The sequence below is a fragment of the Eulemur rufifrons genome, chromosome 19 (genome assembly GCF_041146395.1).
Source record: "Eulemur rufifrons isolate Redbay chromosome 19, OSU_ERuf_1, whole genome shotgun sequence".
Classification (NCBI taxonomy): domain Eukaryota; kingdom Metazoa; phylum Chordata; class Mammalia; order Primates; family Lemuridae; genus Eulemur; species Eulemur rufifrons.
This window is the reverse complement of record NC_091001.1, coordinates 115,506,718-115,533,964: the sequence shown is the minus strand read 5'-3', so window position 1 is coordinate 115,533,964 and position 27,247 is coordinate 115,506,718. Positions and strand designations below refer to the sequence as shown.

General features: G+C 40.4%; 1 long non-coding RNA gene across 1 annotated transcript in view; it reads left to right on the top strand.

The window, feature by feature from the left end:
• The first annotated feature begins 1,444 nt into the window (after positions 1-1,444).
• The window catches only part of LOC138399955 (uncharacterized), a 38,809-nt gene continuing 13,006 nt past the window's right edge, over positions 1,445-27,247 (top strand). Inside the window, exons 1-2 of the long non-coding RNA XR_011236202.1 lie at positions 1,445-1,689; positions 4,537-4,627. This is a non-coding gene — a long non-coding RNA (uncharacterized lncRNA). The remainder of the gene's footprint in view (positions 1,690-4,536; positions 4,628-27,247) is intronic.

The window sequence follows — 27,247 nt, the reverse complement described above, 5'->3', positions numbered from 1 at the left end:
CTTGGATTTAGAGAATGTTGGACAACGAACAGATAAGCCTTGTTGGGACTGCCATGTCCTGCGTTAGAAGTGGGGACCCGTTCCCTGCATGAGGGGAGATGGGGCCAACGCATCCCATGCACTGTTAGAAAAGGCGGGGCCACAACGCTCTGCTTGAGAGGAGGCAGGGACCCTTGCCCCGAGTGAGAGGAGGTTTAGCCAATGCACTCTCAACACCATTAGAGCAGGCGGGGCTGCCGCGTCCTGCATGGGGGGAGGTGTGGTGGCCACGCCCTATGGGGCAGGAGCCGGGGCTCCTGAGCCATGCCTGGGAGGAACTGGGGCCCCCATGCCCGACAGGAGAGGAGCTGGTTCCCCGTACCCTGCATGAGGACGTGGGGACCCGAATCATGTGTGAGAGGAGGGGGAGCCATGTGCCCTGCATCAGAGGAGGCAGGGCCCCTGTGAACGGGTTGATATGAGGCCGCCCTCCCCTCCCTGCGTGAGAGGAGGAGGGGCTGCTGTGTCCTGCGTGAGGGGAGGAGGGGCCACAAGGCTGTGTTTGAGAGGAGGCGGGGCCCGTTACCCAGAGGGAGGGCGGTTTAGCCAATGCACCACCTCCACCGTTAGAGCAGGCAGGGCTGCCAGGCCCTGCATGAAGGGAGGTGGGATGGCCACATCATATGGGGGAGAAGCCGGGAATCCTGAGCCAATCCTGGGAGGAGGTGGAGCCTCCATGCCCAGCGAAAGAGGAGGTGGGGCCCTGTAGTGTCTTTCCCATGATTCTCAGGTAGGCCCCCTGTGGACGCCTGAAACCAGGATACTATCAAACCTTACTTATACTATGATTTTTTCCTACACATACATGTTTATGATAAAGTTTAATTCATAGATTAGGCATAATAAGAGATTTACAACAATAATAATAAAATGGAAGATTTATAACAAAATACTATAACAAAAGTTATGTGAATGTGGTCTCTCTCTCTCTCAAAATAACTTACTGTACTGTACTTGCCTATTTTCAGACCTCACTTGACTGCTGGTGACTGAAACTAAGTATAAGTACATATGCCCACTCATAACGAGAGCAAGACATTTTAGCTGAAAGCTCTTCCTTCCAAACTCCTAGGAGAAAGGACAAGAGGGAAAATATGTGAGCATTATAAAAGTATGCTTATCGCTGATACTTCCTTAAACCACAGGTGTACGGGATCTCCTCCCGTTAGATGTCAGATACAGATTGACTTTGATAGACAACCTACTTGGAACGCAGATTTGGGGTGACCTTGCCAAATTGGTAATGGCTGGTCCTGTTCTTGTTGCAGTCCTGTTTGCATATGCACGGAATGGGAACGCAGCACCTGTCTGTAATTCCTCTTGACCACGGATTAAAAAGATATTAAAACCAGGTGGCCGGTTTTGTTGCCGGCAGAACCAGTGGCGCTAGGACCGGGGACGCCGGCTGCAGCCTTGGCGCGTGTGGGGACGGAGGGCGACTGCGGCTGCGCGGGACGTGCTGAAGCGGCTGCGGCAGCGGCGCGGGAGCCGGGACGGAGCGGAGGTAGGAGCGGCGTGCAGGGCTCCCGCGGGCACAGCCTATCCGGGCGGCCGGGCGGCAGGGAGGAGCGGCCCGCGGGGACGCCAACTTTCCCAGCGAGGGCGTCTAACTTCCCGCCTGGCCGCGGCCGCGGCTGGTGAGGACACACAGTAAGTGCCGGCTGCAGGGCCCCCGCGCCTCCCGGCCTCGCGCGGTGCGACCGCGGCGTCCTCTGAGGCTGCGGGCGGCCAACATGGCGCCCCTGGGCCCCGAGCCCGCCGGTCCCCGGCTCAGGCCCCAGAGGCGCCGGGCGGCGGGAACAGGCGGCTCTGGCGGGAGGGCCGGGCGCGGGGGCGGCGGCGGAGCCGGAGAACAATGGTGGGGAAAGCCCGGGGGCGCGGGGCCTGCTCGGGCCGGGAAGCCGCGGAGTCGCGTGAGCACGCCCGCCGGGCCCCGCGCCGCCCACCCGGCCAGGCCCCGGGTCCTGCACGGTGGGGCCGGCCGGCAGCGCGGGCCCGGCGTGCGGTCGGCAGAGAGGAGAGGACGCTTCGCGGGCTCCGGGCGCCATGGGCGGTGGGAGCCGCGGCGCAGGGTCGGCCGAGGCCAGGCGGGGGTCCGTGCGTGTCCGGGGGGCTGCGGGCGACCCCGGGAGCGAGGCCGCCGCTGCCTCAACGGGTCCTCGCGGGCCTCCGGGACTGTCCTACGGGGTCCGCCGCCGCCTCCCGCCTCCCGCCGGAGCTCTGGGGAGAAGCTGCTGGGCCGCGCTGGGAGGAGGGGCTCCTTGGGGGCGGCCGGGCCCGGAACTTTCCTTTGCTCTGTCCTGCCTCGCGCTTTTCTTCAGAGCCAGCTGTGGAGGCGCTTGCGGGGTGTGTGTGTGTGTGTGCTTTGTGGGGTGTGCACACACCTGGTGTTTTACACGGCGCCCTATGTACTGTGTGTACACACTGCCCTTGTCACGCTGTGTATGCAAGCGCTACCTGTTGTCTCATATAGTGTATACGAAATGCTTGGTGTCATAGACAACGGTGTATACATAGTACCGCATGTCATACATGGTGTGTAGGGAGTATTCTTGTCCTTAATCCCTTACCAACATTTTTACTAGGAATTTTCACAAGAAGTAAAAAGTAACTGATTTGAGTTCAATGTCTACTTGTATCTCTCACGTATTAACTTTGAGTTACTTACTTGCGTGCCACTGTCACATTTCAAAACAAGTATGAATCTGCTTTGGCGCGGAGACTCTGTGCAGAGGTTGCACTGCAGGTTGTCAGTGTTTTGCCCCCCAGTAGTCTTGGTTTTTGAAATGTTTTGGTGTCTACGATTTTATAACACAGATGAGTTACAATAATATGTATTAATATCATGTATTGTCTGTCTACTGTATATCAGCCACTGTGCAATTATTTACAAACATTATCTCACTTAAAACCCTTACGTATTATCTTAAAAGCATAGCAGTCCTCCTTTAAGTTATAGAAGGTTCCCCTCCTGGTAGCACACCCCTCATCCCATCCCATTGCATGACAAACAGAAAAACACACACAGAAGAGAAGTGGGTGAATCAGATGTTTTGAGAGAGAATGTGATCCGTGTCACATGAAAGTTTGAGAATCCCTGGAATAAGAGGTAAATGATAGAAATGAAGATAATGGGAGAGAGATAAGACTCTAAATCTAAATACTCAATAAAATAGTCTTTTTGAGTAATCATGGCTTAACTTTAATTTTTAAAACATATACAGAAATGAAGTATTGCTTTAAAGAAAGAGCTTATGTGTGCGTAGGTACCTGCTGTTATGTTTTTTTCTGTAGGAAATTCATAAAAAGTTACTTAGTTTGTATTGTGAAAATGCTATACGAGCTTTAATATCAAAATTAGTTACAAATGGAAAGAAATAGTCTATAACATAAAAATTATTTGGAGTTTTCTTAGTATTTGTATAATCCATTACATACTTTAGGAGGGAAACTTAGGAAATTAGATATTTAACTCAATTCAACAAATAATCTAATTAGATATTTAATCTTTCTTTTTTGTATATTTTCTATTTCAGAGTAGTATTCTGATTTTTAACTCAGGTTTCTTTTAAGGGAAATTTAGTATCTTGGAATATATTTTCACAATTAAGGTGCAGGGTAAGATCTTTTAAATGTGTTTGATCAGAAGCAATAGAAATACCCTTATGTGCAAACACTGAAGCAATTATTCACACTATTAAATCATTGTAAAGTTGCATTTGCACTGGGTATGTGGCAGATTTCACTTACAGTTGGTAACATCAGCAATTGTCCAGACTGTTTGCTCCATAAATGGCTAAAAGTTTGTCTACCTTTATGTAAAATTAAAAAGAGAAATGATGAAGGTAATAGAATACTGTTGCATCAGAGTTTTGAAGGAGTCATATAGACTGTTATCTATATGTTCTTCAGAAATGAGAGAGATACATTTCCAGATAACATTATCTTACATGTTAGTTGGAAAATGTGTGTTGCTGAAAACTTGTACACAAAGTTTTATTTTTTAAACTGAATAATAAGTATAGTAGGTAAGCTAGTTTTATTTTAAATAAATGCTTTTATAGTTCAAGTTACTTCATAATTAAATCTGTTTCATAAAATCACATTAAAATTGCATTTTTTGTACAAGTAGAATATATGCAATTTTAATGTCTTAACTTCATTTATTAATACATTGTTATTTATTGAAACTCTGCTATGTGCCATACACTTGCTAGGTGCTGAGGTGAACAAGATAAGAGAGTTCTTGCCATTGCAGAGTTTATAGTTCAGAGTAACCCAATTACTGAAGGAAGCACAATAAAGTGTAACAGAAGAGAGTAAGTCCAGGGTACTGTGGAACAGAAGCTGAATTAAGATACATTGTATTTGAGTTAAAATTACTTGTGAGGTGTTAGCACTGATGATTTAAAATTTATTCTAATTTGTAACTTTTTTACTGTATTAACCACCTGAGGGTTTTTAAAATCAACTCACTTTTTTTTTTTTTGGCTACAGTGCCCTGGCATCAGCCTAGCTCACAGCAACCTCAAATTCCTGGCCTCAAGCAAACCTGCTGCTTTAGCCTCCTGAGTAGCTGGGACTACAGGTATGTACCACCATGACCGGCTAATTTTTTCTATATATTTTTAGTTGTTCAGCTAATTTCTTTCTATTTTTAGTAGAGCCAGGGTCTCGCTCTTGCTCAGGCTGGTCTCGAACTCCTGACCTCTAGCAATCTGCCCATCTCAGCCTCCCAGAGTGCTAGGATTAAGGCATGAGCCACCACTCCTGGCCTAAAAGCAACTTTCTTATGTTAATTTTTTACAGTACTCTGTTAAAAAGTAGACCTGTATTAAATATCAAACATATAGTATATTCTCCAGATATTATCTGGGCATTTAAGTGAAAGGTAGACCCATTTAAAAGTTTTCAGTGTTGGGTTTTTTTTTTTTTTTCCTGGTTTGGTCAGCTTGTATGTTAAGTAAATTTAAAATATAATTTAAAGAATGTAGGATCTTCTTTCTTAGGTTAAGCATTTATCATATGGACATAAAAGCAAGATATACAAATATTTTTCAATGGATTTCTGTTGAGAGCTTGTCACATTAATTCTCATAAGTGGGATTAAAAATACTACTTAAAAAAATTTAGTTAGATACTATGGTTTATAGTTAGCGAATCTGACTTACATACATTTTAATTTGACTATGCACATTAGATCACTTTGCAAGTCCACTTTGCAAGCAGTTTCTAGCAAGCTAGGTTTTATCACAAACAGTGCCTATGGCACTACCATTTTTTTTTTTTAAGATGTCCATCATTGAGCATCTTCCATACTAGGCAGTGTACATTTTCCATTTTGTCTTCACAACAGCATCATGAGGGGAATGTTGTTATAACGATTTTATAATAAGGGAAGAGACACAGTTAAATTGCTGGTACCCAAGTTCACACAGACATAATCAAATTGGTTTCAATCCATGGGTATGACTACCAAACCTATGTTATGCTATTCTGTCTCCCTAAAACCCATGAACCTCTTGGGTCTTTGTACTGATATGCCTTCATGTTCCCAATGTACCTTTATAAGTCTCCAAAAGTATGTAATATTAACAGAATATAAAAACTATGCTCATTCTACCTACAAAAGCAGGAAGTGGAAAGGCAGGGATATTAGGAAACTCCTGGTAATCAAAACATTCCATATATAAAGTTCTGGTTAATTCCAATTTCACTGGTGATGATTGATAGCTGGCAATCTAAGAACAAGTGTGGATAATTGGCTCATTTTCTTGCTGTCACTATGGTAGCTCACATTATAAAGATAACTTGAGGCAGGAGCAGTGGAGGTGGGGAGACCTATGATCTTTATTTTAATACTTATGTAATGGAGAAAAATGTTTGAAAACACTTGGAATTAACTCCAACATTAAAGCATTCTTGTCTTCCAAGGGGAAGTCATTGTCTTGAGGAATCTTTTAACATACCTTCTCCTGGATAAGTTCAGTTTACATTGAAATAGCTAATTTCTTGAAAGCTGTGGTAAATGCTAAGGCTTCAGAATTCCATTAGGTGTGCACTGTCATCTAAAATAAAATACCATTTCATGAGAAGCATGTGGTGAAGAGAGCAACAGATCAAGTGAGTTATAGCATCCACAGATCCAGATCATCCTGACAGCCATCCACAGTAATGTTCCAGTGGGTTATTAAATATGATTTTCTCATATTTGATAGCTATGGAAAGATTTTAGAAAAAAAATTTTTTAAGGAAGGCTAAGTATAGAGAAGCTCTCTCAGCTTGAAAGCTATTATGAATTTTTTAGTTTTCTCTTTTAGTAGATTCTTGATTTACCTGCTTATTGTTTTTCTATCTCAAAAGTGCATCTGAAAAATGCTGTTTGAGAGAGCAAGTCCTTAATTTTCAATTGAATTTTGACATGGGGCCCTTCCCCAATTAATATAAAATATGCTTATTTTAACTGCCTGGTCAAAAAATAAGAATAATTTATTTGGGATTTCCATTGATGGCAAATTTAATAGGTTTTGGGAGGAGGTGTATTTACCATTAGAGATGTTATCTTTTTAAATTATAGACAATATAAAGTCTAAAGTAATTTTTTCTACTTTACTTATAATTTATCATTTCTCTTATATGTTTGGAAATATCAAGTTTAATATCATTTAATATCAACATACCTGAAATGTTCCTTTTGAAATACCTACTTATTTATCACTCTTCACATATATGTTCTACACAATCTTAAGAAGCCTCTTACTTGTGATTAATATTCACGTTGGTTTGTTTCAGGCAAGAAACTGCCATTTGAATCATTTGAAAGTTTTTATTGTTTTTAAGGACTATTCAAATAAAACTAGTTTTAGTCCCAGTTACTTTCAAGTGACTTAAAAGCCAAACGACGAGCAGTCTAATATAAAGTTGGATTTTCTCTTGGTTCACCTGCATTTTTAGACAAATGCTGATGAAAAATGTACTATTGTAAGCCTTAGTTACAGCAGTATTTGTACCATATTGTTTTAAATGAATTATTTGGGATTTTAGGTGATGGTGCTACACAAGTCACATTAGGAAGAAACAATATTTAGCATGCAGGTTCTCAATCATGAGTGAGCATCTAAATTGCTTTTTAAATTTTTAAAAAAACATTAAACCAGAATCTCTGGGGATGGATCTAAGCTCTAAGTTTTAAAAGTTACACTTTTTTAAATGTTTCACATTTCAAATTTTTTATTATTCTAAGTGGTATTCATGCTTTCTTTTTAAATATTTCTTTTTGGAATAGATTATAGAAAATGGTGTACCCTGGGACCTTTAGCTCTAAATCTCAGAAATTCTCTTTCAAGAATCAGATCAATTAAGTTTCCTGGGGAAAAAAAGACGATAATCAAAACAATCTGGGGGAAAAAAACACAACCTGAAAAATAAATGCATCCTGGAAGAAAGCCTTAAGTCTTTTCAGGTTCCTCAGAAATGCTACCGTGTTGCTAGGTAAGATGGATATCAAAGGTACCATTGGCTGATGTTCCCTGATGGGCTCAGATATAGCTATAATCACAGGTAAATATGTACCATATCTTGAGGCAGGTAATATTCAGGAGATAGGCTGACATCCAGTTTGAATGTCTGGGTGTTCCAGTAACTGGACTGAAAAGCAGCGGCATGGTGTTCCTGTCCCATCTGCCCTCAGAGCTCCGGATTTCTCATAGTCCTGTAGGAAAATCAGAAAAGCTTGGAAGACTTTCCCTAGGGCAGTCGGACCAACCATCTGGGGGTCACATCTGCACTCCGTGGTGAGACAACCTGAGAAAGTTTTCCGGGCTGTGCCCTGCTCTCTGGCCAGCCTCCTCTTTTCCCTGGCCTATATCTGGGTTTCAGATGATTCTTCCTGTTCCTTCAGATTGGGGGTGGCATTTCCACCTACAGGTTGTTCAGTGGGTATGGCCATCCAGAGGAGGAGATTCAAAGTCTTTCAGCTGAGTTCTAGAAGATTCTGACTTACTTCCTTTGCCCTGGGAAGAAGTCCTTGAGCTGCAAGACCCATCCACAGCAATAGATTCAAAGCCTTTGGGCTGAGTATGAGGAGAGTAGGACTTAATTCCTTTGTTCTGGGAAGAAGTCCTTGAGCTGTAAGACTTACTGTGGCTTCAGCCACTACTGGACAATATCTGTGTTCACTCCTTGCTAACTGGATTTCTCACACAAGCATTTTGAGGCTTCATAGTGATCCTAGGACCTAGGCAGTTGTGATAATTTCCACAGGTTTCTTTAATTCCTCTGTAATATAGGTTCATAATTCTCCACCAGTTTCACAAAAGTCAAGGTGCGTGGCAGATTGGTTTTAAAGGAACAGGGACATGTAGAAAGTGACAGGAAAGCCTCCCTGGGCCTGGTACTGTTGACAGGGTGTTCAGCAGAGTCTGGTCCATGCTCTTTATTTGCTTCTCCCACTGTGTGACATGGCCCTTCCCCAGGTGGCTGGATTCCCAGTGGTGTCAGTGTTCTGTCTTCTCAGTTTGCCTCGGGGGAGAACACACAAAGTTCTGTGTTTTTAAAGTGTGTTCAGTCAAATTTTCTAAATACGCATAATTTTCTCAGTTTCAGATTATCCGATACAGTCAAGAATTATATTCTTAATTGCTGCTGTTAGAATTGCATTTTAAAGAGAATATTTTTATAAAATTTGATCTTGAACAGAGTAGAAAATGTTAGGTGGTTATACTATTGTGAGTCAGTATTCTTAAGTAGGTATCATTTCATAATCCTAAATATTGTAAATAATAGGAAAGGAAAAGAATCTGAAGTCTGAATCACAGAAAATAATTGCCTTTGAAAAATATGAATTATCTGAAAAAAGGCTAAACTGAAAATTGGCCACTTCAGTCTCTGGTCTCTGTCTCCACAGCTCAGTCCTCAGGCTCCTTTTGGAGTCTCCGTCCCTGCACTGTGGCCTGAGAACTGCTTCAAGGCAGTGAACTGGTGATATCTTAAACATAGAGTTTACATTTGGAAGAGCAACACACTAGTAAAGTATAACTAAATATATTCAGTTACCTTACATTTTAAATATCTGTACTCTACATTCTGGGTATGTTTTGGTGTATATGGGGATGGATTTTATACTTTATCAAGCCTCACACTTTAAGTAGACATTATATCACTTAGGAGAATGGCACTTTATTGTGAGAAAGGACAAAGGCTGAAACAGTCTAATGAAGTGCATTGTTTTCACTCTTCTTTCTCTTCCTTTTTTATGGAACCCTGCTCCTTAGACGATGTAATGGTCACTAGTTACCTTGCCCATCCTATCTTCAAAGATAGTGAAGGGGAATGTTTGAGAAATGTCATTGTGAGTGAAGGAAATAGTTTGCCAGAATTCACCCAAAGTTAGCCTGAAAGCGTTACATGCCTGGCCCAGCACCATCCTGGCAGGTTTGAGTGATTAGCCATGCCTCAGGCTGTGGCCTAGGTCTTGGCAATTTCAGGAAAATAATTTAGATTTAAAATACATGGCACATGTTAATAAACTATTGTAGCACAAAGGCTTATATAATTCTCTCTACTTTTGTAAGCTTGAAAAATGTCCATAACAGATACTTTTAAAAGTTAATAGTAACAGTAATAATGGAAACTTTCCTAGAGGGTGGGGGAAAGTCTCAAAGGAAGAGGAAACACATGGAAAAAACAGGAATCATTGAAAATTCTTTGTAAATTGATAATTTTACATAGAAGCTACAAAAATAATCCTCTGCTGACTCCCCACTTGAACAAAGTGACATGTAAATTGGCTCCAGTGACTTTTTTCCATAAATATGATTCTGTGGCTTCTAGTCTATTTACAAGATTTTGCAGCTGTTACTAGTATCTGCTTTTAGAATATTTTCACTGTCCCCAAAAGAAACCGCAGATGCAATATCAGTCGTCTCCCATTCTCTGCTCATCCCAGCCCCTGGCATTCACTATTCTACTTTCTGTCTCTGGATTATCTATTCTGGACATTTCATATGTCTGAAATCATATGATATATGGCCATTTGTGTCTGGCTTCTTTTACTTAGAACGTTTTCCAGGTTCATCCATGTTGTAGCATGTGTCACTACTTCATTCCTTTTTATGGCTGAATAATGTTTCATTGTGTCAATAATATTCCATTGGGTGTAACACATTTTGTTTATCCATTGATCAGTTGATGGACATTTGAGTTTTTCCCACTTTTTGGCTATTATGAATAATAATGCTGTGAATATACATGTACCTGTTTCTGTGTGGACATATATTTTCAGTTCTTTTGGGCAGATATGTAGAAGTGGAATTGCTATGGTCATGTGGCAACTCTGTTTTCTTTTTGAGGAACTGCTGAACTGCTTTTGAAAACAGCTGTACCATTTTACATTCCTACCAGCAAAGAATCAAAATACCAGTTTCTCTGCATCTTTGTCAGCCCTTGTTATTGTCCAGATTTCCTGACTATAGCTATCCTGGTGGTCGTGAAGTGGCATCTCATTGTGATTTTCATTTGCATTTCTCTAATGACGAGTGATGTTGAGCATCCTAGTGCTTATTGGCCATTTGTTTATCTTCTTTGAATAAATGTATGTTCACATCCTTTTTCCATGTTTTAGTTGGGTTGTCTTTATATGGAATTGTAAAAACCTTTTATGTGTTTTGAGTAGAAGTCTTTTATCAGATGTAGGATTTGCAGGTCTTTATGACCATTCTGTGGCTGTCACTTTCTTGATGGTGTCCTTTGAAGCATAAAAGTTTTTAATTTTGATGTTGTCCACTTTATCCATTAATATTTTTTCTTTGATTGCCTTTTGACATGATATGATCCCTTTTTTCCAGTTTGCATTCCACTGTGTAGATGCCCTGCACTGTATTCCACCAGTTCCTTGCGAATTTACTACTACAAAGACTGCTATAAGACATGAATGTGTAGGTACATCATTTTTTATTTTGCCAGTGGGATTGCTGGGTCAAAGAGAAAATGCAGATGTAATTTTGGTGGTTATTGCCACATTTCCCTCCTTAAAGATTGAGACATTTTCTGTTCCCACCACTGCTGTATGAGAATCCCTGTTTCTGTACAGTTGTATGACAGAGTACATTGCCAGGCTTCTATAGTTTTGCGAGTCTGATAGGTATTAAATAGAAATGCTATATTAGATGTAGTTTAGAAATTGGTCTTCTCTAAGAGAAATTGTCTTTCCATAACTTGACCTTTTGTGTTGTGTTTTCTGTTTGTCCATATCTTTTGCTCAGTTTTCCCATTGAGTTTTTGGGGCTTTTTCTGAAATTTTAGAGGTTTCTTTTCTTTCTTTCTTTCTTTTTTTTTTTTAACATATCGAGGATATTAACCAGCTTGAGCAACATAGCAAGACCCTGTCTCTATAAAAAGTAGAAAAATTAACTGGGTGGGGTGGCATGTGTCTGTGGTCTAAGCTACTTGAAAGGCTAAGGCAGGAGGATGGCTTGAGCCCAGGAGTTTGAGGTTGCACTGAGCTATGATGATGTCACTGCACTCTAGCTCAGGCAAGAGTGCAAGACCCTGTCTCCAAAAACAAACAAACAAACAAACAAACAAAAAACTGGAGTCTGTCTTCCCAAACCCTACCACTGCTTTATCAATTAAATTAATAAATCCTTTGTTGTCATTTAAATGATGTTCACTGTATCTTCACCAGGAGTAGATTATATTTCAAGAAACCACTTTCTTTGCTCATTCATAAGAAGCAACTTCTCATGTGTTAAAGTTTTATCCTGTGATTGTAGCAATTGAGTGACATCTTCATCTTCCACTTCTTTTTTTTTTTTGTTCAATGTAGAAGGCATTCACCCATGATTTTCTAGCTTCCACAGTTGCTACTGAGAAATCTGATACCAGTTTGTTTTATGACCTCTCCTGTCACCCACCCTGGGGAGCCTTTCATCTCCTCTTCTTACCACCAGTGTTTGACTTTCCAGGTGGATGTGCTTTGCGCTTCCTTCCATTCATATGCTGGGCATTTCATGGTCTTTGTCCATTTGCAGATGCCAATTTTCATTGGTAGGTACTTTTCTTGAATAATTTTTTCCCTCTGTTTTCATTCTGTAACTCTTGTTATTCAGATATTGTATCACAAAGTTTTTTTTCTCTTATCTCCTATTTGTGCATGTCTTGTCTTTTGTTTCTACTTTGTGCAAGATTGCCTCAACTTTATTTTCTAACCCTTTAAGTGAATTTGTTTATCATATTTTAAAGTTTTTTGAATATTTCTATTTAGAGTATCCTATTTATGGTTTATAGGTGCGATTCCATTTCTTACTCTTCTATGATATCAATTATATGTATTTTCAGTTTGCTCCATGTGACCTCTTTCTCTCTTTTGTGGAGAAGCCGGTCTCAAATGTCTGGTGATTCCTGGCTGTCTGTTTGTATTTATGAGTGAGACATTGGGAAGCTAATTGGACATTCTTTGTGTGAGTTTTACTGTTGGGATGTCAGGTGGTCAGATGGCTGTTTCTTTAGGTTCCTTCAGATGTCAGTGTCTGAAGGTTCTTTCTCTGGGATCATTTAATTTCTCCAGAAAGGTACAGTTTGGTCTCTTGTCTGAGCGTGAGACCAGTCATCTGGAATTTGGTGGTAGAAAGGGACTTTACCTGTTCACGATTCATTAGGTAGCTTTTCCCTTAAAAGCCCTCCCATGTCCATCCCCCCCACTCCAGCTTAAAATCCCCACCTTGCTCGCCTATGGAAATGGTATTGAGCCCAAGCTGCCCACAGTCTGCTTTCAATCCTGGGTGGCCTGATCTGAGTACAGCTCTCCACCTCCTTCATACGATTCTCCTTATTCACCACACTCCCGCCACTGTCCTTTCTCAGTTATGTCTTTGCATGTGTTTTCCCCTTGGTGTGCCTAGCTCTTTTTCGTCATTTAAGTTTTACTTCATTTATGATCTCCTTAACTTTCTATGATAGGCAGGATTGGTTAGGTTGTGCTGTGAAACAAGCAACCTCAAACCTCAGTGGTTCAAAACAAAGGGTCTTGCTCATCATGGGTTAGTGGGAGCTCTGCCTCGAATGGTCCTCCTTCTGGTAGCAGGCTGACAGCAGCCACCATCGGGGCATTGCCATTGCCTGTGGTATATAGAGAAAGCATAGCAAATCAGAGTAAGATTCTTGAATCTTCAAATGGCAAGTGTCATAAATCACTTTTTTAGGGCTATGGGGAAGTGTGACAACCCAAATAGGTGGCCAGGCAAAGATCTCAATCAGTGGAGGGTTACTAAGCCAAAGTTCAAGGACAAACCACAGAAGCATCTGTGACCTGTGCTATCTGAAGAGGGATTTGGAAACTCAGTATTTGAAGAGTGAGGGCATATAGAAAGAGAAAAGGGGAGAGGGTGGGCGGTGATGCAAATGGTTACATTCTTGTGAGATTTTGGTTAGTGCCAGGAAATCTGCATTTTACACAGGGTTAAGGAAAATGTTTGAAGAGAAAAAGGAGTAAAGGAAGAATCGGTTATGCAGATGTCCTTGGGTAGCTGGAAGAAAGAATGGTCTTGTCTCTGTTCTGCACTTGGGAAGATAAACTTGTAATCCACATTATCAGTGTGGAATCAAAGTGGACTTTAGTTTTAGGAGCTAGACTTAGCCTGCAGACCCAGAAGTTACAATTTGCATGTCCTCATTGATGGGAGGCCAGCAAACAGTGTCCTTATGAATGATCTGTGGGAACTGTCTGTGTGGATGCCTGAAGACTTTTACCTTTCTGTGGCAATCTGGCCTGTAGTGTTAGTAACAGCTGTTCATTTGCAAGAGGGTGTTGCATGACTCAGCATCTGGGCTTGACCTTCCCTTTGGCATAAGGAGTTGAAGGGTCCTGAGATTTTTATTTTCCTTTACAAGTGCAATACGGCTGATGCTTAGGACAACTAGAAGTATTTAGTGAACAACACTGATGATCACCATAGCAACCTTGACCACCCAATCTAAAGTGGCCCTCCCCATTGCCTGCTGTTTTTTTTCCTTTTCTTTTCTTTTTTTCACAGGACTTGTCACTATCTGAAATTGTCTTTTTGTTTTCACATTTATTGTCTGTTCCCCCAATACCCTCAAATATTAACAGTAAGCCATATAAGTATAGGAACCTTTCTGAATCATTCACGACTATATCCTGAGTACCTAGAGCAGTGCTTAGCAAATAGTAGGTGCTCAAAAACATTGGATGAATGATTCTAGGTTAATTTTGAAATAAGTAAAATTTGACAACACTTCCCACTAAAGGGAATATGCACTTTTAATAGAACTGGGCACTTTTCCTATTTTCTTTAATGTCCATTAAACAAAATTAGGTGTGCTTTTGATATGAATTGCTATAGACAACTGAGAGTAATTTTTTTGATAGTAATAGAGTTAATTTTTAAGTATTCAAAAACATTTTAGGAAAAGTCATTAGAAATGACCATCATTAATCAATACAAACCAGAAAGTTATCACAAAAATACAATGTATTATGCTTATAATTCCATAAACTTCCAATTGCAGTATTGATTTAGATCACTGGTAAAAAACTTCATTGGCCCAACAACGTGGAGTGCAAATTTATGCAAAATTAGTAGTGTTGTCTACCAGCAAATATTTTCAACTCTTACTATATTTTTATGAGAATACTTGTTTATCTTTGCTGAATAGGGAGACATTTATGTTATATTTAATCATAATTTTACATGACAAGATATAAAAAAAAAAACCTTTTAACCTCCTTCCAGTTCTTTCTGTCCCTGCAGAAATGAATAATCACTAATAATTATTACTCCCTTTTGCTTGCAAATGACATTCTTCCTTATGAAAGAGTTTTTCCTTTCTGTGAATAAAGAACTTTTTACATTTTGAAATTTTAGCTTTATATATTTATAGGCTGCCCTCTATTAGAAGTGTAAAATATTAGGGTTTTTAATGGAGGAAATTTGTGATTTAATATTTGTTAGGTTTGGACACATAACCCACTTTGGATAGAACCAAAATCATTTATAGCAAGTACAGAAACTAACAGCCTAGGTTTCATAATGTAGTTCTAAAATTTTTAGATTAAGGTGATATTCTCATTTTTTTATGTAGTAAATTGTTGATAAGCTATTACTCAAATCTCTTCCATAATTTATGATTTTTTGCAGACTTCCATTTTTATGGAGAAATGTGTAGACAGCAAAACTGTGCTTTAGGTCATTTTTGTATGTGATAGTGTCTTTGATGTGTTCAGAATGCAAAAAATTTGGCTCACACCTGTAATCTTTGCACTCTGGGAGGCTGAGGTGGGAGAATTGTTTGAGGCCAGGAGTTCAAGACCATCCTGAGAAAGAGCAAGATCCTGTCTCTACAAAAAATAGAAAAAGTAGCCAGGTGTAGTAGCACACGCTTGTAGTCCCAGCGAGTCGGGAGGCTGAGGCAGGAGAATCACTGGAGCCCAGTAGTCTGAGGTTGTAGTGGGCTGTGATGACACCACTGTACACTGGCCCAGGCCACAGAGTGAGACTCTATTTAAAAAAAAAAAAAGAGAAAGAAAGCAAAAATTTGAATTATGCAATCAGCACCCAAAATTTCTGTTTATATAGATTTATTTACTTCCCCAGGATACAGTGTTGTACAGTGTTTTGGAATTATTAAATTCAGACTTTTCCATGTTAGCCTATGGATCCCATGCTGAACAGTGTATGGTCTCTGTCCCACAGAATGTAAAGAAAGTGTCAAAACAAACTAACTCTTACGGGAACTGTGCTGTGCTCTGGCAGGTCCAGTGCAGGTTGTGTAGATACATAGGACATTTTTATGCATCAAATACTTGAAGCTAACAGAGAAGCCCTTTATAGTTTCCCGCTTTTTATGATTAAGCAGGAGAAAATTGAATACTTTCTTTTCACTATTCTTTTATATTGATTTCAATAATTTTATGGCATATTGCTGAATTTCTATTTAGGAGAAGATAATTATTTTCCTTAGGATTCTTTAGATTTGTAAATATTAATAAATCTTTTCAAATGTGGCCAAAGTTGTTAATTTATATGTGATATACTTTTTTTGTTCTTATGAGAAAGTATGTTTTCTCTGGCTTGAATTTGATCTTCTGGCTTTAAAAAAAGTTTATGTATGTCTTTTCTCTCTTATATAGTCAACCTCATCCTCTCTAGTGAATCTTTTTATAGGATCTCAAACATTTTGAAGTCTTTCGTATTTGAAACAAACCGTTCAAACCTGACCTTTGTTGGAACAAGATTAACTGAATGTGTGTTCTTTCCTGAAACCTATCGAAATGAGCGTTATGTGTGTGTGTGTGTGTGTGTGTGCATGTATGTATATCCATATATATAGACAAAAAGAATGAGATAGACTAGAGTGTAGGAAAGATGACATTTTGGAAACTGGAAAGAAAGTGGTGGAAGTGTCTTTTGATTTAGCAGGAAAGGTAAGTGCCTGAGAGGGAAGGTCAAGGAACATGCCAGTTTGAGCCTCAAAACCATGGAAATCTCAAGAATTAGAGGCACCAGGTCCCTCTGGGAGTGGGGAAGTGAAGGGGGCTGAGAATAGGGTGATCGCTCCCAGTCTGTGGTAGTTACGTGCACACAGCCCTTCCCCAGCACCTGCAGCCAGCTCACTACCCTTTTCTATACTGCAAAAGCCTTGAGGTGTATTTTCTGAAAAGGGCAAATGAGAACAGTTCTCATTTAGAATGTCTTGAAAGTGGGTGATGCCCTGCTAGAAACGGGTACTAGGAGACAGTCTAGACTTCTACTTCTGGTCAAGGCAGAGCAACTACTAATGGACTTACATTCCCACCATCCATGATGAAACTGGGTAAAATACATGAGGCTATTGCTTTCCAGCACCGGGCAATAGGCGACTGCAGTCCCGAGAGGAAGTAAATAGAGGAGATGAGCCCACAGTTGCCCTGCTCTGTGTCTGGGGAAATGTCTGGACTGGGTCTTGGGGAGCTGGAGATGTGATAAGAGTTCAGAGCAGTTGTGAGTGTCAGCACGTTGTCCTGGTAATTAAGACAGTGAATGCGGTTCAACTAGAAAGTGAGGTATGACTTTATTGAGAAGATAAGAGGAAGGATAGCATATGTGCATTTGTGTTGGGGGTGGGTGTATGTGGAAGAGATTAATTGACTTGAGGTAGGACGTCAGTAGGTAAGGGTGGGGCTTATAAATACAGAGGTAAGTACCAAAAAACAAAACTAAAATAGAGGGCAGGGGTTGCCGTAGGGTAGCAGCAATAGGGGATGGGGTTTGGGATTGTTTGATTTTTGAAAAATCATATGTACGTATTTTAATTAAAATGAGGATAAAATTTGCATAACTGTAGACCTTCCTGTGCCTTCTCATCTCTTTCCAGGTCCTTTCCCATCTGCCTCCTCCCTTTGTCCAGTCTGTCTTCTAGGAAGGGCTCTCTTTCTGTTTCAGTTTCTCCACCTGTCACTTCTTAACCCACCCTGATCTGGTTTGGAACAATATTATTTCAACAAAATAATATTACTCTTGCTAAAGTCACCAGTGACCAACAGTTTGCTAAATCTAGCAGACTTTTCAGTTCCTTTTGCTTTTTGACTTTTCAGTGATACTCTGCACTTTTTGAAACCCTATCTTCACTGGATTTCTATAGGATAGCTCTCCTGGGTTTGCTCTTAGTTCTTGGGGCCTAGGTCTCTTTCTGCCATATTCTGTCCTGGGGAAGTCAAATCTGCATTTATGGTTTTGGTTACTATTTTTAGGTGCCTCACAGATCTTCAGCATGTGCTCTCCTGAAGTCCTCAGCTGTATCTCCACATAGCTGCTTGGCATCTTCCCTTGGATTTCTAAAAGGCATCTGAACTTAGTCTGCCCCAAACCAAACTCAGCACACACATGCACACACCACTGCCTTCTGCAAACTTAGTCTTCTTCCCACAGTCCTTACTTCAGTACCCTGTGTAAGACAGAAACGGAAGCTTTGTCCTTGAGATTTGCCTCTGCCTCATTCCCCATCCAAAATTAAGTCCTGGTGATGTTTTGTCTTCATTTTGCACCCTGTAGCTGGAAGCAACTTAAAAAAAACTATCATTTTCCAAAACTGCAGTTAGTCTTCCATTCCTTGTCCTGCTTTTTCTCAACAACTCTCCTCTTCTTCCTCCTCCTCTCCCCTTCTTCCTCTTCCTCCTCCTCTTCTTCTTCCTCCTCCTCAATTCAAAATTTACTACAAAGCTACAGGAATCAAAACGGTGTGGCACTAGAATAAGGATAGACATATAGACTGATGAATTAGAATTTATTGTTCAGAAAAAACCCATAGATCTATATGGCCAGTAGATTTTTGACAAGGACACTGAATCCATTCAATTGGGAAAGAATAGTCTCATCAACAGATGGTGCTGGGGTAACTTGATTTCCACATTGTAGAGAATGAAGTTGGACCTCCTACCTCACATCATATATAAAAATTAATTCAGGCCGGGCGTGGTGGCTCACGCCTGTAATCCTAGCACTCTGGGAGGCCGAGGCGGGTGGATTGCTCAAGGTCAGAAGTTCGAGACCAGCCTGACCAACAGCGAGACCCCGTCTCTACTAAAAATAGAAAGAAATTATATGGACAACTAAAATATATATAGAAAAAATTAGCCGGGCATGGTGGCACATGCCTGTAGTCCCAGCTACCCGGGAGGCTGAGGCAGTAGGATCGCTTAAGCCCAGGAGTTTGAGGTTGCTGTGAGCTAGGCTGACACCACGGCACTCACTGTAGCCCGGGCAACAAAGCGAGACTCTGTCTCAAAAAAAAAAAAAAAAAAAATTAATTCAAAAGGGATCAATGACCTAAATATAAAATCCAGAACCCTAAAACTTTTAGAGGAAAACAGAAGTTAATCTTCAGACTTTTGATTTTGCAATGGATTCATAGGTATGACACCAAAAGCATGAGCAACAAGAGAAAAAATAGATGTTATAATTTATCAAAATTTAAAACTGCTATGCATCAAAGAACATTATCAAGGAAGTATAAGGACAACCTACAGAGTGGGATAAAATGTTTACCAAGCTTATGTCTGACATGGGATTAATATCCAGAATCTATGAAGAACACTTACAACTCAACAACAACCAAACAGGCAACCCAATTCAAAAATGGGCAAAGGACTTGAATAGACATTTCTCTAGAGAAGATAACAGATAGCCAATAAGTACATGAAAAGATGCTCAACACCATTAGTCGTTAGGAAAATTCTGATCAAAACTACCATGTGATACTGCTTTACACCTACTAAGATGGCTGTTTTATTTTTTTGAGGAAAAAAAAGAAAAAATGGGAAATGGCAAGTGTTGGTAATATGGAGAAATTGGAACACTTGTACAGTGCTGGTAGGATTGTGAAATGGTACAGCTGCTGTAGAAAAGTGTTTGCTGATTCCTTAAAATGTTAATCATAGAATTACTATGTGAGCTAACAACTCCACTTCTGGGTACATACCCAAAGGAATTAAAAGCAGACTTCAGCAGATGCCTGTGTGCCAGTGTGTCCTGCAGCGCTACTCACAGGACCCGAAAGGTAGAAGCCACCCACGTGTCCAACAGAGGAATGGGTAAGCAGAGTATGATATCCCATACAGTGGAATATTATCCATCCATGAAAATAAATGAAGTTCTGACACAGGCTGCAACGTGGATGAACCTTAAATCATTATGCTAAGTGAAATAAGCCAGACACAAAAGGACAAATAGTGTATGTTTCCACTCATGAAGTATCTAGAATAGGCGTATGCATAGAAACAGGAAGTAGCTTTGAGGATACCAGGGGCTGGGAAGAGGGGAGAATGAGAAATTATTGTTTAATGGTTATAGAATTTCTGTTTGGGGTGACAAAAAGGTTTTGGAAAATAGTGATGGTTGCAAAACACTGAGAATACACAGTAATTAATGCCACCAAACTGTATACTCAAAAATGGTTAAGGTGGCAAATTTTATGATAACATATTTACCACAATTTAAAAAAATTAAAATCGAATCCCCGTCCCCATCAGCCTCTGCGGTGGACGCAGGCGGCCCGCTTAGCTGTCCCCGCAGCGCCGCCTGTGGGCCGCCACTGGCACAGCGGGTTCCCTGTGTTCCGTAGGTGCCATGACCAGGGGCTTAAGAAAACGTACAAGTTGTGTGATTCAACAAAGCTCACAATCCCTCCGCCTTAGGGATTTCTTTTTTTTACTTTTTGAGACAGAGTCTCACTCTGTCCCTCGGGCTAGAGTAGTGTCGTGGCGTCCTCACAGCTCCCTGCAGCCTCAGACTCCTGGGCTCCAACGAGGCCTGGCCTCCTGCGTCGGCCTCCGTGAGTGGCCGGGGCTGCAGGCGCCGCCGCGCCCGGCCGGCCTCGCAGACTCCAGGTAGGGACGGGGCCTTGCCCGGCTCGGGCGGGTCTCGAACTGCTGGCCTCGGGCGACCTCCCGCCTCCGCCTAGAGCGCCAGGGTTCCAGGCGCGAGCCGCCAGACACGGCCAGGGTTTCTAAATTTAGGACTGTGACGTACGCTTTTCCTCAAAGTTTGTGTATGAATCAACATTTTTCTGATAAGAAAGCCAAAGTCTCGGCCCGGCGTGGTGGCCCGCTCCTGTGATCCAGCACTCTGGGAGGCCGAGGCGGTGAGATTGTTTGAGCTCAGCAGTTTGAGACCGGCCTGAGCGGGAGTGAGACCCTATCTCTACTAAAAAATAGAAGGAAACTTGGCCAGGCAACTAAAAATATTAAAAAAAAATCAGCAGGGCATGGTGGCGCATGCCTGTAGTCCCAGGTACTCGGGAGGCTGAGGCAGGAGGATCGCTTGAGCCCAGGAGTTTGAGGCTGCTATGAGCTAGGCTGGCGCCACGGCACTCTAGCCCGGGCAAAAAACAAACCAAGAAAAAAAGCCAAAGTCTTAAAAGTGCTCGTGACCCCCAGAGAAATAACTGTGTTTCAATATGTAGAGAATCTATTGCAAATAGTGGGCCAGCCTTTTCTTTTGAACTCTCTGGATGGACTTTGCAGAGGAGAAACTTGTATTTGGCCAAAGTTGCCCTTCTCCGTAAATTACCTCAGGGCAATTTTCTAGGAGTGACTGTGGGTATCTTTATGGCCTTCTCTCCCACCCTGACAACTGAACCTAAACATTTCTGAAGGAAGGATTCTCTTTGCCAGCAGGGAGCCTGGGTCCACCCATCAAAAGAATGCCTTTGTGGTTTTCCCTTTGGGGGCTGGAAAACTGATAGTGATCGCTAGACAAAGGCCTTGGAATTGAAGTGCCTGGGGACAGAACACAGGAGAAGGAAGGGGATTTGGTTAAGTGTTGCTGTACACTATGTTTTATCCCTTTTTGAAAAGAAAAGAGTAGAATTCCTTTAAATTCTCGCTGTGAAACTGTGCTACTTATTCAGGCACATCTTAAAACAAGGCCAGGGAGGACCAGGCCTTGTAAGAGTTATTTTTGTGTTGCTAAAAATTTAGAAATGTGAGCTCCTGTGTCAGTCTTAGTTTGAATCCCAACTCTGCCACTTACTAATTGTGGGACTTTGGGTTGGTCACTTGGCCTCTCTGTACCTCAGTTTTCTTATCTGTAAAATAGGAATAGTAGTATCTATATCATAGGGTTGTTGGGAAGATTATGTGTGTTAATATGTGAAAAGTATCTTGAACAGTGAATGCTATATAGTATCACTCAATAAATGTTAACTCTTATTATTCAAATAAATTTTAGAATGGAGATTTGGGGATGAAAATGGGACTTTGAGCAGTATAAGTTATAATTATTAATAGTTTACAGTACTCTACTTAATTTGAATACAAAGAGCCTTGGAAACGTGAAAGAATGAGGTATCACAGTCTCTACATGCTAGAACTTTATAATCTCTTGTGGAAAATATTTAACAATTTGAGAGCAAGGCCTAGTTGGCAGTATCACACATTAAAAGCACAAATGCTAAGATTTCCCAAATAAGGTGTGATAACAAGAAAAGACTCACTGGTAGACAGAACTCAACCTGAAACTTCGATAAGGTTTTTGATATGAGAGAAAGGCATCCGAGGAAGGAAAGGCGTCCTCTGTATGGAACACAGAGTGAGAGGAGGGTGTGACCATTAACAGCTAAAGATGCATATGCTCCCGTTTGAGGCAAATAAAAACAAAGGTACAATACTCCATCGGCTGTACTGGGGTTTTAAACTCAGGATTCTCATAGTATTATGTTTATTTATGAAATTTGTATAAAAATATCCATGTCTTTTGCCTGCATCTGGTGGTAATCAACGACTCAGAATGGGGTGGGCCAGGTAAGGCTCAGCAGAGTGACGTTCTTGCTTCACTTTCTCCAGCTGACTTTTTTGTAGCAATTTTTTGGTAACAATCTCTTTGTAGAATTGCTGTTTCCTAAATGGAATGGCAGTGGTAACAACTTACTGTTGTGGTTTTAAAAAAATATTTATTTATTTTTTACTTTGAGTTTTTGTTTTATAACCATTGTGTTTTTCCAGAGTTAGTTTCATCCTCTGGAACTCAGAGAACTAGGTAAAATTACATGGATAAATTGAGGTGAACTTTTGTCCTAAGTGGAGCTTGAATTCAGTTAATATTTCTGATTTGGTTAAAATCACAACATTTTTCTTTTAGGCCAACGTAAGTAAGTACATTTCCTACAATTGTTTTTTGTAATAGAAGGAAAAGCGCCTCTATTTTCTTTTTTCCTACTCACTTCTTAACCCATTCCAGCCTTGCTTCTATACTCGTCACTGCTCTGAAGCAGCTTTTCCATGGATGTAGTAGTTCTCACTTATCCTCAGGGGATATGTTCCAAGACCCCCAGTGGAGGCCTGAAACTTCAGGTAGTACCAAACCCTATATTATGTTTTTCCTATACGTACATACCGATGATAAAGTTTCATTTATAAATTAAGTACAGTAAAACGATTAATAACAATAACTAACAATAAAATAGAACAATTGTAACAATATACTGTGCACAATTTCACGGATAAAAGATTTTTCTTACCGTAGATCTTAGCAACCTCAGCCTACTTTTTTTTTCTTTCCTATTAAGTTGAGAACTTTCACTTTTTCACTTAAAGGAAGCACTTTGTGGCTTTGGCATAGCTGAGTTGCCAGCATCACCACTCTTGAGCTTGGGGGCCATTATTAAGTAAAATAAGATTTACTTGAACATAAGCACTGTGACACTGTGACAGTCGATAACTGACGTGGCTACTAAGTCACTAATGGGCAGGTAGCATATGCAGTGCAGAGGTGTGGACAGGATGATTTCATTCTGCTACTCAGAATGGGAAAAGATGCATAGTAGATAACCTCAAGAGCATAGATAAGAGTAAAATGTAAAAATAAGAAGTGATGAGTTTTGAGTATTTATGATCTGTGTTTTTAATATAATTTAATTATAAGTTTACATAATTTAATGTTTAATAATGGCTATTTAAAACCTGTCTCAAAATTTCTGAAAATTAAACTGTTGGCTCTAATGAGGCAGTGTCATCTGGCTCCAGCTTACATCACAGCATCCCATACTTCCTATCCAGCTCAGCAGTCACTTTCACAGGGAGCCTTTCTAAAACCTTCAGTGTACATCAATATCCTTATCATATGTTCTCAAGATACTATGTACCTCTTTTTTATCACAGGGTAATTTTTTATTTGACTGATTGATTAATTGATTAAGTGCCATGAGGGTAGGGACAGAGATTGTTTTACTTTTTCCTCTATCTCTTCCATTATGTAGCCCAGTGCTGGAAACAGCAGATGCAATATTTGTTGAATGACTGAGTAAATGATGAAAACAGGGGGCATGTATATATTTATGTATTCCAGAATATCTGTTCCTTTGAAAAAGGTGTCTTTTTCCCTATTATAAACAAACTATGTACAATGGAGTCTCCTCATATACAAATTTGGCTTATGCAAATTCAACTATATGAGCTTATCCCCACAAAAATAGGAGAGGGAGAAAGCAACAGTCTAAATGGTGCATTATACTGCCTAACATTCCACTCAATGAACCGTAGGGTGAGCATGAGACGAAATGTGTAAACCTGCTTTTTCTTCACTGATCCCAGTTTCTGGGTGTCTCTGATATTATCATCTCACTAGATTAAGTGATTCTAAGAAGAGATACAATGTAAATTTTTCTTATGTTACCCAGTTGCTTTTCTGTTGCTCTATCTGGTACTCAACTGAAGAAACAGCAATAATTCCAATGGTAGACAGAAAATGGGTTGTATTGCAAAATTACCCTGAACATTTCTTCAATCACTATTGGACTTTCTGAGAGACAGCCCAGTTTAAGGGATGTTCAGGGTAATATTACATGCATGACTTTTGTTTTATGTGTTAGCTTGGTGCTGAATCTCCATGGAATATGAAACTACATTATTTTAATTTAAAAATTTGAAAATATAGAAAATTGGAAGAAAGTGTACATACTTAAAGCCATAAAAAAAACCTAACTGTAAACTTGAACACACAGTGATAGAATATTTCCTTTTAGTTTCTTTTCTAAGTATTGTGTTTTGGGGTGTTCGTTTGTATATTGTGGTACATATGTAATTTTGTATTCTTATTTCTCCTATTATAACTGAGAAAGAAAAAAAACTACCCTTTTTATCTGAGAAATTCCAGCACTTTTAAACTATCAGGCCAGGGGAGGCATTTAAAATATAACAGTGGTCACTCTCATTCCCCCTTGAGCAAAATAATTACCTCTTGAAGCCACTTGCTGTGAGGCTCTAGACTAACCTGATGCCAAGCAGCCATAAAAATGCCATACACCCTATAGTTCAATAGTCTTTAGCCAATCGCTAACCACTGTTGTATCTGTAAACCAATGAGAATTCCTGCTGAACAACTTTTGTAATTGTCCCCTCTCCTGATTTGTCCTTTTTTCTTTAAAATCTTGAACATTTCCTTGCTCCCTGGAAGACTCCTCAAGGCAACTTGAAAGTGTTTCCCAGGCTACTGTCCTCAACTTTGGCCCAAATAAACTCTCTATATTAATTTTTCATCAGCTTGTTACTTTTAGGTTGATATAACACAGAAATTTTTATATTATAATAAATTGAGCACAAATATATATGTTGAATTTCCCAAAAATGTATTATAGGTGCATTGTCCTCACATCATGTTCTAAAGATGACAGTTTAGTAACTATTACTCTATATTAAAGAGTTAAACAAGGTTTATGGGAGGCCACTGTTTTGGACTAGCCGCCTGCACTAGGCCCCAGTAGACCAGGTCAAACCAGAATGGGTTTGCTTGTGCTAAGTGCCACAATTAAATAGAACTTTGAAACAGACCAGTTTCCCAAAAAGCAGGTGAATACCAGTCAACCAACCTGAGTCGCATAGTAAGGAAGTCCCCTCTTTTTTAACCCTATAAGGAAAGTAACTTTGAAATGGCCAATCCATTTTTTGTGTTGTTTCTGCTTTCTGCAGCATTTTTTCTGCCTATAAAGCCAGACTTCTCTGCTCAGTTCATTGGAACACTCATTCTATTTTCACAGAGTGAGGTGTTGCCCAATTCTAGAAGCACAAATAAAAGCTAATTGAATCTTTAAATTTGTTGTAATTTTGTCTTTTGACATAAGTTAAACACCCTAATAACAAACAAAGGAATGAACAGATAATGCAGACAAGAGAAAACCAAGCCTGAATGGCTACAGACATATAAAAAGATGCCCAACCTCATTAGTAATTATAAAAATTCAAATGAAAACCACAATTCCATATTGTTGCTGTTGGTTTTTTTTTTGGGGGGGTGACAGAGTCTCACTCTGTTGCCTGGGGTAGAGTGCCGTGGTATCAGCCTAGCTCACAGCAACCTCAAACTCCTGGGCTCAAGCAATCCTCCTGACTCAGCCTCCCGAGTACTTCTATATATATTTTTGGTTGTCCCTATAATTTCTTTCCATTTTTAGTGGAGATGGAGTCTCGCTCTTGCTCAGGCTGGTCTCGAACTCCTGAGCTCAAATGATACACCCGCCTCGGCTTCCCAGAGTGCTAGGATTACAGGCGTGAGCCACCGTGCCCGGCCATAATTCCATATTCTTTGGATTGGTAAAACCTTAAACGTGTTGTGACATCAAGTGTGGTGTGGATTTGAGAAAGACAACTTGCTTGTTGTGGGAGAGCAAATCATTAAAATTCCTTTGCAGGCCGGGCGCGGTGGCTCACGCCTGTAATCCTAGCACTCTGGGAGGCCGAGGCGGGTGGATCGCTCGAGGTCAGGAGTTCGAGACCAGCCTGAGCAAGAGTGAGACCCCGTCTCTACTAAAAAATAGAAAGAAATTATATGGACAACTAAAATATATATATACAAAAAAATTAGCCGGGCATGGTGGCTCATGCCTGTAGTCCCAGCTACTTGGGAGGCTGAGGCAGTAGGATCGCTTAAGCCCAGGAGTTTGAGGTTGCTGTGAGCTAGGCTGACGCCACGGCACTCACTCTAGCCTGGGCAACAGAGTGAGACTCTGTCTCAAAAAAAAAAAGAAAAAGAAAAAGAAAATTCCTTTGCAGAGCAATTTGGCACAATTTGGTAAAGCTGAAGATGCACAATTATTTGACCCAGGAATTTTACTCCAGGATGTACATCCTAGGGCAGTGGATCTGAAAGTGTGGTCTTCAGGCCAGCAGCATCAACATCACTTAAAAACCTCTTTTAGAAAATGAATCAGAACCTCTGGGGGTGGGATTCAACAATCTCTGTTTTAACAAAACCCTCAGGAGATTCTGATGCATTCCAAAGTTTGAGAACCACCGGCCAAGATAAATGCTTGCAAATCAGTGTAAGGCATAGATTCGGTGTTCATTTTAGCATTGTTGGTAATAGGGTAGATGGGATAACAATTTAAATGCTCATCAATATGATACAGAATAAAAAATAATATATTTAAACCATGGAACACTACACAGCAGTTAAAACGAATGAATTAAAATTATGTGTATCAAGCTAACTAAATCTAAAACACTTGAGTGAGAAAAATAAGCTTGGAAGGATGTATATGGTATTATACAATTTCTGTAAAGTCAAATATCATGCCAAACAAGATTATATTTTGTTAAGAAATATACACTTGTGAAGCAAAAGTATAAATACTTAAAAGGGAATGACAGATACTATTAAGATAAATTAAGACAGATAAATTAAGAATATTGTCCTGGGAACATGGTAGGGAGAAGAAGAGAGTC